The sequence below is a fragment of the Leopardus geoffroyi genome, chromosome D1 (genome assembly GCF_018350155.1).
Source record: "Leopardus geoffroyi isolate Oge1 chromosome D1, O.geoffroyi_Oge1_pat1.0, whole genome shotgun sequence".
NCBI lineage: Eukaryota > Metazoa > Chordata > Mammalia > Carnivora > Felidae > Leopardus > Leopardus geoffroyi.
In genome coordinates, this window is record NC_059329.1 from 21784893 (window position 1) to 21800704 (window position 15812).

General features: G+C 40.5%; 1 long non-coding RNA gene across 5 annotated transcripts in view; it reads left to right on the forward strand.

The window, feature by feature from the left end:
- The window catches only part of LOC123600876, a 33666-nt gene that overhangs the window by 1006 nt on the left and 16848 nt on the right, over positions 1 to 15812 (forward strand). For all 5 annotated transcript variants that reach the window (XR_006713862.1, XR_006713860.1, XR_006713861.1 and 2 more), the window contains exon 2: positions 735 to 893. This is a non-coding gene — a long non-coding RNA (uncharacterized LOC123600876). The remainder of the gene's footprint in view (positions 1 to 734; positions 894 to 15812) is intronic.

The window sequence follows — 15812 nt, forward strand, 5'->3', positions numbered from 1 at the left end:
TTAGGTTTTTAAAAGAAAATGGAGCTGAGGGGGTGGGTGCCTGGGTGGCTCAGTCCCTCAAGTGTCCGAGTCTTGATCTCAGCTCAGGTGTTGAGTTCAGGGTGGTGAGTTCAAGCCCCCTATTGGGCTCCTGCCCGGTGTGGAAACAATGAATGAATGAATGAATGAATGAATGAATGAATGAATGAATAGATAATAAATATAGAGCTAAGGTCAGCTACACCCTAGAATCACACTAAGAGAATAATATGCTTAGAAAGCCAAAGCAATAAGCAGTAGGGATGAAGTAGAGGAGGTAACCGTCTCTGTTTATCATATTAAAAGGCCCCCATAGTTTTCAGTATGAAGAATCATAAAGAAGTTTCAGAATTTATGCTATATTTTCCTCTTTTTCTAAGAAAAAGATATGGTCAAACACCTTGGTGAAGAGTATGGATTCTATGGGAGTTGGGAAGGGGTTAAAAAAAAAAAAAAGTTTGGATTCTAGAGTCGAAATGCCTGGCTTCAAATTCCAGTTGTGCAACCTCAGCCAATTTAGTTAAGCAATCTCTCAGTACCTTGCTTCATTTATAAAATGGGGATGACCTCACAGCATTGATATGAGAATTAAATGGGTTGATACAGGTAAAGCCCTTAGAAGGGTGCCTGGTTCACCGTAAACATTAGATGAACATTAGCTATTATCTCATTTGGGCTATGCGACAGTCCTCTCTTATGCACGATTTCACTTTCAGGGTTTCAGTTGCCAGTGCCAAAAGGCAGTCAGGAAGCAGATCGTCCTGATTTATGGCCAGAAGGTCAATAGCCTAAGGCTATCTCACAATGCCTCTGTCAGTCACTTCTCTTCATCTCATCGTGTAGGCAGTATCTCATCTCACATCATCGCAGGAAGGGTGAGTACAGTACGATAAGGTATTTTGAGAGAGAGGAACCACATTTACATAACTTGTTACAATACGTTGTTATAATTGGGCTATTATTGTCATTAATCTCTAACCATGGCTAATTTATAAATTAAACTTTATCTTAGGTATGTATGTATATGCAAGAACATAGTACATGTAGAGTTGGGGACTATGTGTGCTTTCAGGCATCCACTGGGGGTCTTGGACCAATCCTCTGTGGATAAGGAGGACTACTGTAGGTTAGTTAATAGAGACTCTTTCCTTTGTCGCTTTCTCTCCACCACTAGCTTTCAGTGTCTTCATTTTCAGTTCTTTTAAGGGCTCTTATGGCATCTCAAACACCTGTCAAAGCAAAATTCACTCTTATTCCACCCAACAGTACGTTTTTTAATGTCATAAGGTATTTAATGTGCATGAAAGGGGAGAGTCATGCCTAAATCAGAGACTCCGAAGAGTTTTAAAATCACTGCTTATCCTGCTCTCATTTTCCCAAGAGCCTGAAAAAGAGCCTCCCTCCTTCTTTTGTTAATTCTGGATGATTCTCAAATCAACTCTGACTCATGCAGGAAGCCTTCCTAGATAAAGTGGGTTGACTGGGAAGTCTCCCTTCCCACAAACTTCTGTTTCTAGACATTATTTCTATATGCCCCCCCTTTATTCCCACAGCTCATCAGTCTATCCAATGAGAAAAAGTGTCAAAAATAAAATTTCCAGTAATATCCTGAGGTTACAATTAATTCAATAACATAAAAGCCATTAATATGTACTACACAGTATGGAGGCATTGCTGCATAGGTAACCTGGATCATGTGCTTGTCATGCTGGCTAACCATGGCTGATCCTGGATTCCTGGAGCTGTGTGATGTGCTCGTTCAACGCTTCACAGTTCAATCAGAATTTCTGGAATGTGTTTGAAGTAATGTACTACACTTTTTGTGGATTCAAATGATAGCATGAGTAGATGAAAAACCTATTTGAGAGATAATGTATACAATGTCTCAATGTGCAAAAGAGGTCAGAACATACAGAGTAATCAACCTGTAAACTGCCAACTACCTCCCTTTAATTGCATCATCCCCTTTTCCATTTCCTCCACAATCTATGCCCAGTATTTGTTTTCTCAACTTTTCGTTCTTTTTTTCCCCCCGTTGATTATCTTCCCTATGCTGTATCTTTTATTCCCATGACCTGTTCATTCCATAACTAGAAGCCTGAATCTTCCCTTCCCCTACATCTCTTTTGTGCATTTCCTTACCTCCTTCCCCTCCAGCAACCATCACTTTGTTTTCTGTATTTATGAGTCTATTTCTGCTTTTTGTTTGCTTGTTTGTTTGGTTTGTTTTTTGGATTCCAAATATACGTGAAACCATATGCTATTTGTCTTTGACTTAATTCACTTAGTATTATACTCGCTAGGTCTATTCATGTTGTCACAAAGGGCAAGATCTCATCCTTTTTATGGATGACTAATATTCTATTGTGTATATACCATGTCTTCTTTATCAATTCATCTGTCAATGGACACTTGGGTTGCTTCCATATCTTGGCTATTGTAAATAATGCTTCAATAAACATAGGGGTGCATGTAACTTTTCAAATTAGTGCTTTTATTTTCCTTTGGGTAAGTACCCTATTGTGGAATTATTAGATTGTATGGTATTTCTGTTTTAGTTTTTTGAGGAAATTCCATACCATTTTTCTCAGTGGCTATACCAATTTACATTCCCACCAACAGTGCATGAGGGTTCCTTTATCTCCACATCCTCATCAACACTTATTTCTTGTCTTTTTTACTCTAATTTTTTTAATGTTTATTTATTTTTGAGAGGGAGAGAGACAGAATGCGAGTGGAGGAGAGGTAGAGAGACAGGGAGACACAGAATCTGAAGCAGGCTCCAGGTTCTGAGCTGTCAGCACAGAGCCTGATGCAGGGCTTGAACTCACAGACAGTGAGATCATGACCTGAGCTGAAGTTGGACTAACCAACTGAGCCACCCAGGTGCCCCTCTTGTCTTTTTTATTCTGGCCATTCAGACAGGTATAAGGTGATAACCTCATTGTGGTTTTGATTTCCGTTTCCCTGATGATTAGTGATGTTGAGTATCCTGTCATGTGTGTGTTGGCCATCTGTATATTTTCTTTGGAAATGTCTGTTCAGGTCCTGTGCCCAGTTTGTAAAGGGATTATTTGTGGAGTTTTTGGGTATTGAGTTGTATAAGTTCTTTATATAGTCTGCATATGAACCCTTTTCAGATGTATCACTTGCAAATATCTTCTCCCACTTAGTAGTAGCCTTTTCATTTTGTCGACGGTTTCCTTCACTGTGCAGAAGCTTTTTGATGTTGTCCCTGTAGTTTATTTTTGTGTTTGTTTCCCTTGCCTTAAGAGACATATCTAGAACAATGTTGTTATGGCTGATGTCAAAGAAATTACTGCCTATGTTCTATTTTAGGAGTTTTGTGGTTTCAGGTCTCACATTTAGGTCCTTAATCCATTTTGAGTTTATTTTAAAAGAAAGTGGTCCAGTTTCATTTTTTTGCATGTGGCTGTCCAGTTTTCCCAGCACTATTTGTTGAAAAGACCATCTATTTCCCAGTGCATATTCCTCTGTGCCCAGTGTTTGTATTTCCAACTTTTGTCTGAAGCCTCTCCTAATCAGTTGGACAAAAGTTCTCCGTCTAGTACCCCCTCACACAATTTAGCATTTCACCTTAATGTTTTCTGTTTCAAAAGCTTTATTCATTCTGTTATATACTTACTCCCTTGCTGTGTTTTATGACTGTCAGTGTGTTTGCTGTTTCATCTTTTTTTCCCTTCATATTCCACATCAAGTCCTGTTACCTCTGAAATCTTTCCTAAATCTGACTACTTCTCAACTCTAGCCTCCATCATGTCTTTCCTGGACAACTGGACTTTCTATGTGCACACTAGTCTGCTTACACAGTAGCCAAGGTGAATTTGGTTTTTTAAAACTTTTTTCTTGTGAAATCTAACATGAATACAGAGGAGTATATGAAACATACTTGTACAACTACTCTATGGTTTATTATAAAGCAAATAGTGCATAGCCACAATCAAGTCAAAGAAATAGAATGTAGATAGCACTCTAGAAGCTTTGCCCCATAATCCCTTCCCAATGTTAAACCCTTATCTCCCTTATAGAGATAACCACTATACTGACTTGCCTTTCTTTATAATTTTATCACTGTATCTCATCCACCCAAGCACTGTCAGAAAGGAATGTAGGCCCACCTTGCCAAGCTTCCAACTTTTAAGGAAGGCCAGAAGTCTGGCTTTTAAATTTTTTTTAATTTAATTTTAAAATGTTGCATTATTTTTTTAAAAATATGGCACTGCAGAAAAAACAAATCTTTTCTGGTCGAACCCCTCCCCCCCAAAACCAATAATTTTTTTTTTTTAATTTTTTTTTTCAACGTTTATTTATTTTTGGGACAGAGAGAGACAGAGCATGAACGGGGGAGGGGCAGAGAGAGAGGGAGACACAGAATCGGAAACAGGCTCCAGGCTCTGAGCCATCAGCCCAGAGCCCGACGCGGGGCTCGAACTCACGGACCGTGAGATCGTGACCTGGCTGAAGTCGGACGCTTAACCGACTGCGCCACCCAGGCGCCCCAATAATTTTACCATTGTATCCTACATCACTAAAAGTTTTTCCTGGTTTTGATTTTTTTTTTTTTTGTAAGTGAAATCACATGTATTGTATATCTGGCTTCTTTCATTCAGTATTATGTTTTTAATTAAGAGTCATCTATTCTGTATGAGGCTACAGTTTATTCATTTTCATTGCTGTAAAATACTCTTATTTTATGAATACGTCAAATTTTATTTATCCATCCTACTATTGAATTTTGGGCTGTTTCTAATTTAGGATATTATGAATAATGCTGCTACAAACATTCTTGTCCATGTCTCCCAGCGCATATGGTCAAGAGTATATGCCTTCCTCCCTCCCTTCTTCTCTTCCTTCTTTCCATGTGTATACCCAATTCTTCCAACTCCATTTTCTGAAAAGACCATCCTTTCCCTCCTCCTTTTGCAATGCTATCTTTGACTTAAATCGAGTGTCCATATGTGCATGGGTCTGTTTCTGGGCTCTTTCATTACATTGGTCTATTTGTCTGTCTATTTTTCTGTGTTCCCTGCCGCAATATCACACTGCCACAATAATGAGTCACACTGGCTTTATAATAAGGCTATGTCAAGTCGAGAAAGTCCTTCCTCCTCCTCTTCCTTTTCTTCCTCCTCCTTTTTCAAGAGTGGCTTTCTATTCTTGATCCTTAATATTTCCACATACATTTTAGAATTAGCTTATCAAGTTCTTCAGAAAAAGCTGTGGGCATTTTGATTGGTATTACACTGAATCTATAGACCAATTTGAGAAAAACTGACATCTTTATAATAATTGGACTTACAGTCCTTGAAAATGATGTCTCTTCAGGTGCATGGGTAGCTCAGTTGGTTGAGCGTCTGACTCTTGATTTCAGCTCAGGTCATGATCCCAGAGTTGTGGGATTGAGCTGCACATTGGGCTCCCCACTGGCATCGAGCCCTTCGTCAGGCTCCGCACTGAGCATGGGGCATGCTTAAGATCGTCTCTCCCCTTGCCTCTATCCTCTACTCACACTCTCTCTTTCTAAAGAAAAAGAAAAAGAAAAAGAAAAAAAGAAAAGGAAATGATATCTCTTGGGATATATCCTTCGAATGATATCCCTTCATTAGTCTTTAGTTTCTCTCGATAAAATTTTATAGTTTCCTACACAAAGGTCCTATACACTTTGTTGGATTTATCCCTGGGTGGTTGGTATATTTTTTAACACTCTTATAAATGGTATCATTTCTTAAATTTTATTCTCTAATTGTTTTTTCTGGTATGTAAAAATACAATTGATTCTTGCGTGTTTATTTTGTACCTAGTAATCTTGATGGAACAGTCTTTTAAAACTGTAAATCATTACATGTCATTCCCTTGTTAAAAACCCACCAATGGCTTCTTATTATAAAAATATAATCCAAACTCTTCGCAGTGACCATGGTAATTTTAAAACATGTTCACATGTTATTTGACACTCTTCCAACAGGAAGGTGAGTCTGCATTCCCTCCCCTTGGACCTGGGTGAATCTTTGTGATTGCCTGAATGAACCAGAAGTGGTAGAAGGGACACTATGTGACTTTCAGGGATAGGTTTAGAAATACCCTGAAGCTTCTGCCAGTTTCTCTTGCTCTGAAAACCTCTAGCTACCATGTAAGAAATTGAGTTACCCTATGTCCATGTGGACAGAGAAACCCAAGGAGCCAGAAATGTTCCAGCCTCCAGTTATTGTGTACCTAGCCAGACATGTGAATGCAGAAGCTCTGAGACAATCCTAGCCTCAGCCACCACCTGACTGTACCTACATGAGAGACCGTAGCAAGAGCTGCCTAGTTGACCCCAGGTATCCCCAGATTCATGGGCAAAATTAATGATTGTTGTTGTTCTGTGCCACTAACTTCTAGGGTGTTTTGTTATGCAGGGATAGGTAATTGGAACAATGGTCTACAAGGCCCTTTTTACTCTAAGCTCAATCTACCTACCTCACCAACCTCATCTCCCACTCCAGCCACACTGGCCTTATATATGTCCTATCAAACAAGTCAAGCTTATTTCTGTTTTGAGGCCTTTGGGATGATCATAGATCCTTTGTCTTAGAACACTCTTATGTTAACTCTTTAATTGGTAGCTTCCTTCTCATAATTCATCTCCTCAAACATGAATCACCTCCCTAGAGATGTCTTTCTATCTGCCTCTGTATCACATTACTGTCTTATTTTATCAATACACATTTTCCAGGGTACCTGGGTGGCTCAGTCGGTTAAGCGTCTGACTTCTGCTCAGGTCATGATCTTGCGGTCTGTGAGTTCGAGCCCCGCGTAGGGCTCTGTGCTAACAGCTCAGAGTCTGAAGCCTCCTTCAGATTCTGTGTCTCCGTCTCTCTCTGCCCCTCCCCCGTTCACACTCTCTCTCTCAAAAATAAATAAAAATTTTAAAAATACACATTTTCCAAAATTATTTATTTATGCATATTTATTTTGCTTTCATGTATTTATTGTCTGCCCTCCCCCTCTAGAATGTAAGCTGTTTGAAGCCCAAGAGTGTCCATTGTGTTCTCTTCTAATAGGTCCAGCACTTAGAATGGTGTCAGGCAGGTTTCGCTATCAATGAAGATGGAGTAACAGGGACTAGACATACCCTCCTATCTTAAGTAGCTAGAAAACCAGACAAAATATATGAAACAATGGATTTCAAGGCAATGGTACAACCACTTACAAATCTAATCATAGTCTTACTATGAAATCTAATGGTGGTGCTTACATGCACACAAACACTTGCATGTGAATGTTTGTAACAGCCTTATTCGTAATTGTCCAAACCAGGAAGCAACCAAGAAGTCCTTCAATAGGTGAATGGAAAAAAATAAAACAAAATAAAAAACTGTGGTACATCCACACAACGAACAAAGGAAATGAGCTATCAAGCCATGAAAAGACATAGAGGAATGCATATTGCTAAGTGAGAGAAGCCAGTCTGAAAAGCTACATGATTCCAACTATATGATGTTTTGGAAAAGGCAAAACAATGGAGACAATGAGGAAAGACCAAGAACGGTGGTTGCCAGAGGTTGGGCAGGAAGGGAGGAAGGGATGGATAGGTGGAGCACAGGATCTTTAGGGCAGTGAAAATATTCTGTATGATACTGACATACACATGGATCATGGATACTGATGTTATACATTTGCCAAAACGCATACAATTCTGGGACATAAAGGGCAGATGCTAATGTAAACTGTGGCCTTTAATTAATAGTAAGGTTTCAGGACCAGTTCATCAATTGTGACAAATGTACCAGAATAGCGAGATGTTAATAATAGGGGAAACTGCAGGGCGAGGAGGACTGTCCATACTTTCTGTTCAGTTTTTCTGTAAACCTAAAGCTGCTCTAAGGAAAAAAAAAATGTCTATTAATAATTTATTGAAAAATAGGCTTCCAGGGGCGCCTGGGTGGCGCAGTCGGTTAAGCGTCCGACTTCAGCCAGGTCATGATCTCGCGGTCCGTGAGTTCGAGTCCCGCGTCGGGCTCTGGGCTGATGGCTCAGAGCCTGGAGCCTGTTTCCGATTCTGTGTCTCCCTCTCTCTCTCTGCCCCTCCCCCGTTCATGCTCTGTCTCTCTCTGTCCCAAAAATAAATAAACGTTGAAAAAAAAATGTATAAAAAAAAAAATAGGCTTCCATACAATTTATTAACTTTTAAAAGGGTTGAAATAATATGCAACAGGGTTTAATACTGCCTGTATCTAATTCTGGTTTTCCTTTTGCTGTTGATCTTTGTTTTCTCACAAAGAAAAAAAATGATGGTTTTGTGATACCTAAGAAAACAAAATAAACTCAGTTATTTTTAAATTAATTTTTAAATTTTTATTTATTTTAATTTTTTATTTAGTTAACACACGTTACATTAGTTTCAGGTGTACAACATAGTGATTCCACAAGTTTAAACATTATGCTGTGCTCACCACAAGTATAGCTACCATATGTCGCCCTACAACACTATTACAGTATAATTGACTGTATTCCTTATGCTATGCCTTTTATTCCCGTGACTTACTCATTCCATACCTGGAAGCCTGTACCTGCCATTCACTTCACCCATTTTGCCCATCTTCTCACCCCTCCTCCCCTCTGGCAATGATCAGTCTGTTCTTTGGGTTTACAGGTCTGATTCTGCTTTTTAAGACCCAGTTCATTTAAAAAGAAGTGTTGGAAGAAGTAATGCAATAATTTTCCCTCTCTCCCATGGCTGTAGCACTTGTGGGCACTATAACACTGAATGTGGACTGTGTCAATTCGTTCCCAAATGGGGACATAGTGCCTACCTCTTAGGAAATGTATGAAGCATAGATAAGATAATGATAAAGTGCACTTAATAGAAGATAGCTGCTGGGGCGCCTGGGTGGCTCAATCAGTTGAGCATCCAACTCTTGGTTTCAGCTCAGGTCATGATCTCATGGTTCACTTGGGAGTATAAGCCCCACGTCATCATTGGGCTCTGCGCTGATAGTGCCCAGAGCCTGCTTGGGATTTCTCTCTCTCCACCTCTCGCTGACCCTCCCCAACTCACAAGCGCGTGTGCGTGTGTGTGTGTGTGTGTGTGTGTGTGTGTCCATTTTCTCTCTAAAGGTGGATACATAAGCTTAAAAAAAAAGAAGATAGCTGCTCCCACCCCAAGCCCCGACCCAATACAACAGTGACAGCCTTGTGACTGCTACCTCTACACTACTGCTATCAGACTTGGGACTATCAGAACTAATCTCATCACACCCTTTTCCCTGTTTAAGTCACTCCTCACAGGAATATAAGGACATCTTAAATGCCATGGAATTTAATAACCCTGAAACTCTGTAAATTCTCTTTTCTGATTCCATTACCCACCCCTTCAAACTCCTGTGTCCTCCAGTGTTTGTGATCAGTGATCAAAAAAACTCTCTACGTCCTCGGTTTCTTCTCTGACCCTTCTGTACACCTTCTTGCTCCTAGTAAACCCTGGCTGTCCCCAGCTTCCAGCTTCAACCCTTATAAACGAGGGCTGTAATCTTTCATTCACTTGCTCCTTTTCTGTCTTTGTAGCACTCATTGGCAAAATCACAATCCTGTTTAAATCCAACTGTCTGCTTATGAACCCTGCACCATGCAGCTGCTGTTGGTTGGAGAAAACCACAAATCAGAATGACTGGTCTGCCTATCAATTAAATGGTGATTGCTGACCTCAAGTCCCCTTGATATGGTTGAACAATCATTTTATTTCCCTCATTCATTCTCTCACTCTCCTGCACAACTAGATTATTTGATGCCTTTGTTTGTCTCATATTAAATGAGGAAGGGGTCCAACTTTTTTTCCTTTTTTTTTCCTTTTTTTTTTTTTTTGCATCTGGATATCCTGTTGTCCCAACACTGTGGGGAAGACTATTCTTTACCAATTGAATTGTTTTGCCCACCTCCCCATCAAATATCAATTGATTGTAAATGTGAGGTTTATTTTTAGATATTTATTTATTTATTTTTAGAGAGAGCAAGAGAGCACAAACAGCGGAGAGGGGAAAGAGAGAGAGAGAGGGAGAGAGGGAGAGAGAGAGAGAGAGAGAGAGAGAGAGAGAGAGAGAGAGAGAGAATCTTAAGAAAGCTCCATGCTCAGCATGGAGCCCTATATATGGGACTTGATCTTACAATGCAGGTATCATGACCTGAGCTAAAATCAAGAGTTGGATGCTCAACTGACTGAGCTACCCAGGTACCCCTGGACTCTCAATTCTATTCCACTGATCTTCTGTCTATCACTTTGTCATAATCATACTGTCTTCATTACTGTAGCTTTATAGTAAGTTTTGAAATTCTGAAGAGTAGATTCTGTGTCTCCCTCTCTCTCTGCCCCTCCCCTGCTCATGCTCTGTCTCTCTCTGTCTCAAAAATAAATAAAACGTTAAAAAAAAATTAAAAAAAAAAAAAAAGAAATTCTGAAGAGTAAGTCCTCCAATTCAAATTCAAGATTGTTTTGGTATCCTGGGTCCCTTGTATGTCTATATGAATTTTAGCATCAGCTTGTTAATTTGTGCTCTGCCCTCCCCCTCAAAAAAGCCAGTATATATCTGGTAGTGATTGCGACTTATCTACATCAATTTCCATCTTAACAATATTAAATCTTCCAATCAATGAAAATAGAATATCTTTCCATTTATTCAGGTCTTCTTTAATTCCTTTCAACAAGTTTTGTGGTTTTCAGAGTGTAAGTTTTACACTTTTTGTGGCTAAATACATCCCTAGGTAGTTTATTCATTTTGATGCTACTCCAAATGGAATTATTTTCTTAATTTCATTATCAGATTGTTCATTGCTAGTGTCTAGAAATCCTGTTGATGTATGTAATTGATCTTGTAGCCTGCAACCTTGTTAGCTTGTTTATTCTAATAATTTTTTAGTGAATTATTTATTATTTTCCATATAAGTTCTACATGATTTTCATCTAAAAAATTGAGATATTTTTAGGGGCGCCTGGGTGGCTCAGTCGGTTAAGCGTCCGACTTCGGCTCAGGTCACGATCTCGCGGTATGTGGGTTCGAACCCCGCGTCGGGCTGTGTGCTGACTGCTCAGAGCCTGGAGCCTGTTTCAGGTTCTGTGTCTCCCTCTCTCTCTGACCCTCCCCCATTCATGCTCTGTCTCTCTCTGTCTCAAAAATAAATAAACGTTGGGCGCCTGGGTGGCGCAGTCGGTTAAGCGTCCGACTTCAGCCAGGTCACGATCTCGCGGTCCGTGAGTTCGAGCCCCGCATCAGGCTCTGGGCTGATGGCTCAGAGCCTGGAGCCTGTTTCCGATTCTGTGTCTCCCTCTCTCTCTGCCCCTCCCCCGTTCATGCTCTGTCTCTCTCTGTCCCAAAAATAAATAAACGTTGAAATAAATAAATAAATAAATAAACGTTAAAAAAATATTTTTTTTTTTAAATTGAGATATTTTTACTTCTTCCTTTCCAATATGAATGTCTTTTACTTCATTTTCTCACCTAACTACCTTGGCTAGAAGGTAGTTATCTTATTTCCTTATCTTATTTCTGATGATAAGGGGAAAAACATTAAGTCTTTCAACATTAATGCTGTTAGCTGTGAGTTTTTGGTAGATGTCCTCTATCAAGTTAAGGACACTCTCTACTATTCCTAGTTTGTTGAATATTTTTATTATGAAGGTATATTGGAGTGTTGGATATTGTCAAATACTTTTTCAGCTTCTATTGAGATGATCATTTGTCCTTTATTGATATGGTGATCATTTGTCCTTTATTGATGATCATTTGTCCATGATTTTTGTCCTTTATTGATACGGTGACTTATATTAATGAACTTTCAGATGTTTAAACAACTTTGTATTTTGGGGATAAATCCTACTTGGTTATGAATTATAATCCCTTCCATATGTTGCTGGATTCAGTTTATTAGTATTTTTATGTTTTTAGGATTTTCACATCTACGTTCACACTTGATAGTTAGGTACCACTAATTGCCAGCTGATTGGTCTATTGTTTTCTATAATAGAGTGGGGCACATATTGTCCCACAGTGGGAACCAATGAAATCTGGTTCTCTTTGCTAGGGTAGGTTGTGTGTGTGTGTGTGTGTGTGTGTGTGTGTGTGTGTGTGTGTTTAAGATTTTATTGAGTAATCTCTACACCCAGTGTGGGGCTTGAACTCACAACCCCTAGATCAAGAGTCACATGCTCCACCTACTGAGCCAGCCAGGCTCCCCCTGCAGGGGTAGTTTTTGAGGTAAGTTTTTGAGGTTTGTCCTGACCCCAGGAGGGCTGTTCTTAGCTGACTCTTTCCCCAGTTCTCTCTGGTAAACTTGGTGGCTTACAACTTAGCTTATTATCCTCATGGAGGTACCAGCCTTTTAATTGCTTACCACCAAAATCTCCATTGTTTTCAAAAGTGCCCTTAGGCTTGAACTTCCCCACACTGTGTTCCAAATAAAGTTAGTTCCCTTGATGAAAGCCTTGGCACTCTCTGTTTTTATGGCCTACTTCTCCCCTAGGGCAAAATCTTACACTACTGCTTTAGAGCCAGTGGCAGGGACAGTTGTCCAAGTATTTCAAAGTGATCTGCCTCTGCAGGGCACAGGGTGGGGGTAGTAACCATCTGATCTCCTTGGCTTGCTTCTGGCCATATGGAACCTCTGTCTGTGAGTGATGAGGGCCCCAGTGTTCTAGGCCTGTCACGCCTGGGTAGAGCCTCCGACCTACACATGGGGGCTTGGTGAAGGAGGAGAGACTCCAGCCTCTTGGCAGCACTTCCCTGAAATTTAACCTCTGCCACACAGAGTTTGGAGGTATGGAAAATGCTGGTAGCCTGCCCTGCACAGAGAGATAACAGTCTGTGACTGGGAGCTGGAGAGAAAGGAAGCCCTATCTTCATGGCCACTGCTGCCATGCAGAGTTTCTATCCAGCTGAGATAGGAGAGTGGTCAAGAGGGGGAGGGGTGTTGTGGCTTAAGTGCCACAGACTCTCCCTGTTTAAACTGAGATCTAATACACTTTTGTTGAATAAATATTTGTTTGCTTGATGCCCTTAGGACAATTTACAGAGACTGAAAGATTGGTTTTTAAGAAATAATTTTCACCAGTTATGGCTGTTTCACTGGAGAGGGCATCCGCAGAGCTCCTCACACTACCATTCCAGAAATGATCCTCTCTCTTCTTCCCTCTTGAGCAAAGCTTCTCAGAAGTGTTTCAGTATTTCACGTTCAATTCCTGTCTCCTTCCTCCTGCCCCTTGCCAAACCCGTTTTTTGTTTTGTTTTTTTTTTTTTGTTTTTGTTTTTAATAAGTTTATTTTTGAGAGAGAGAGAGAGAGACAGAGCATGAGCAGGGAGGGGCAGAGAGAGAGGGAGACACAGAATCCGAAGCAGGCTCCAGGCTCTGAGCTATCAGCACAGAGCCTGACGTGGAGCTCCAACCATAGACCAAGAGATCATGACCTGAGCCAAAGTCGGATGCTCAACTGACTGAGCCACCCAGGTGCCCCCATGTTGCTAAGTTCTATAGGCACAATCTCATTTTTATCTTACCTGAACTGGCAGCCTTATTTGACACTGTTGATCTCACCTTCGTCCTTCAAATGTTTTCATCACTTCGCTCTCAGAAACCTATACTTTTCCTGGTTCCTTGTTTTCCTCCTACCACATTTATTGCTCCTTCTCAGTCTCCTTTGCTAGTGCCTCCGAACCAGTTCTTAGACTTCTTGTCCTTTTCATCTACACTCATTTCCTTGGTGATCTCCTCCAGTCTCACAGTTTTCAATAATTCTCCATATGCTGATGGCTTTCAAATGTATATCTCCAGGCCAGGCCTCTCTTCCAAACTGCACACTTGTATAACATGCTGCCTGCTTGACATTTCCACATGGTCACATAATGGGCTTCTCAAACTGAATGTACAAAACAGCTTCTGATCTTCTGTTCCAAACCTGTTCCTTCCAGTCTTCCTCATCATTCCAGCTGTTGAAAGGCCAAAAACCATGGTATTGTCATTGACTCTTTCTCACTCTGTGTCCAAGCTATCAGCCAATCCTGCTAGGGCTACCTTCCAAATTCAAAATATGACCTCCTACAGCTTCCACTGCTGTTCCAAGTCATTATCATGTTTTGCCTAGATTATTTCAAGAACTGCTTAAGTGGTCTTCCTGCTTCCATTCAGTTACCTCTCTGACCTCATCTCTTATTGCTGCCTCCAACCTCCAGTCACACTGGCTTCCTTGCTGTTTCTTGAATACACAAGGCATGTGGATGAGCGTCTTGGATTGGCAACACTCTGCATGTTACCACACATCACTGCTAGGAGGGAGACCCATTCTTGAGGACACAACAGTTTGCATTCGGAACCCTCTCACTTCTAGATTCTGCCATATGTGTCTCTTCCTCTGGATCATTCTAATTTGTATCCTTTCATTATAGTAAAACTGTAATCATAAGTCCTGAGTTCTGCGGGTCATTCCAACAAATTATTGAACCTGATAGTGGTCATGAGAGCTCCCTAATTTGTAGCCAGCTGATCGGAAGTAAAGGTGGTCCTAGGGGTCCCTGAACTTGCAGCTGGTATCTGGAGTCTTGGGTACACTTGGAAGCCTGGAGAACTGTGCCCTTACCCTCAACTCTGGCTACTCGTGGTAGCACTAGAAGAAGTTAGGCAGGCATATCTAGTATCTCAGCTTGAGAAAGATGGTGGTGTCCTTCAGGCAATGATGGTTTAGAATCGCTGAGTTTCCACATGTTGCATTAGATTCTGGATGGCATCTAGAACCTCTAAGTAAACGTCATAACATATATTTTTATATCTTACCTTTGTAAATTACTTTCATATTTGAGCTTCAAAACAGGTAATATCACCCTCCTTTTACACGTGAAGAAACTGAAGTGAAGGGGAAGACACTTGTCCGAAGTCACTAGACTCAAACACGGCATTCTACTTCAATGCAGAACTCCTTATACCAGAGCCCACAAGCTACAGGAGTCAGTTACAACACATATGCAGGAGAGGGCAGGGAATCTTTATGATCAGTTCACCATTAGCACCTTTTAGGAAAGTGAAGGCACCTGGGTCCCTCCAGACTTAGGATTCTCTCCCACCTGATTTTCTCCTTTGGGGGCAGTGAGATTTGGAGGAAGATATCTAGAAACTTGGGTCTTCTCCAGTTAGAGAACTGCATATTTCCTTAGAGCTCATTTATGGTCTCCTCATAGTAATTGCCTTTCCCAAGGGAGAAAATTTGTTACTCTCAGCAAGACCAAAATTGGGTATGTAAGAAATCTTTTAGTTCAGAGACTCAAGAGAACCTGTCCCAGAGTTGGTATCCAAGTATCCCACTCTTAAGTGCATTGGAAGATGATGCATCGTACCTACAAACCAAATGGAAAATGGCAAACATATGACCGGCTGGTTTCAAGAAGAGAAAATATAATTGGTTCTTAATAAAATATTCCCAATCTTACTCACAATACGCAAAATACAAATTAAAACTACAAGAAGATGTAATTTTTACCTATCAGATTGGCAGAGAAAATAATTTGGAAAACACATTGTGTTGTGAGATCTGGGGAAACCTCAACTGGCATCCTCATATGTTGCTGGTGAGTTTCAAAATTTGTATAACCTCTGTGAAGGGTGACTGGCAATATTTCACAAATACATATTTGCACTGGACTCATCAGCAAGTTAACTCTTAGGAATTTATTCTAAAGATGTATCTACACACAGTGTAAAGATGTCTGCTGTGGATTGCAAAGCATTGTCACAATGTCTTACAAGCCTTTCCATTAAAA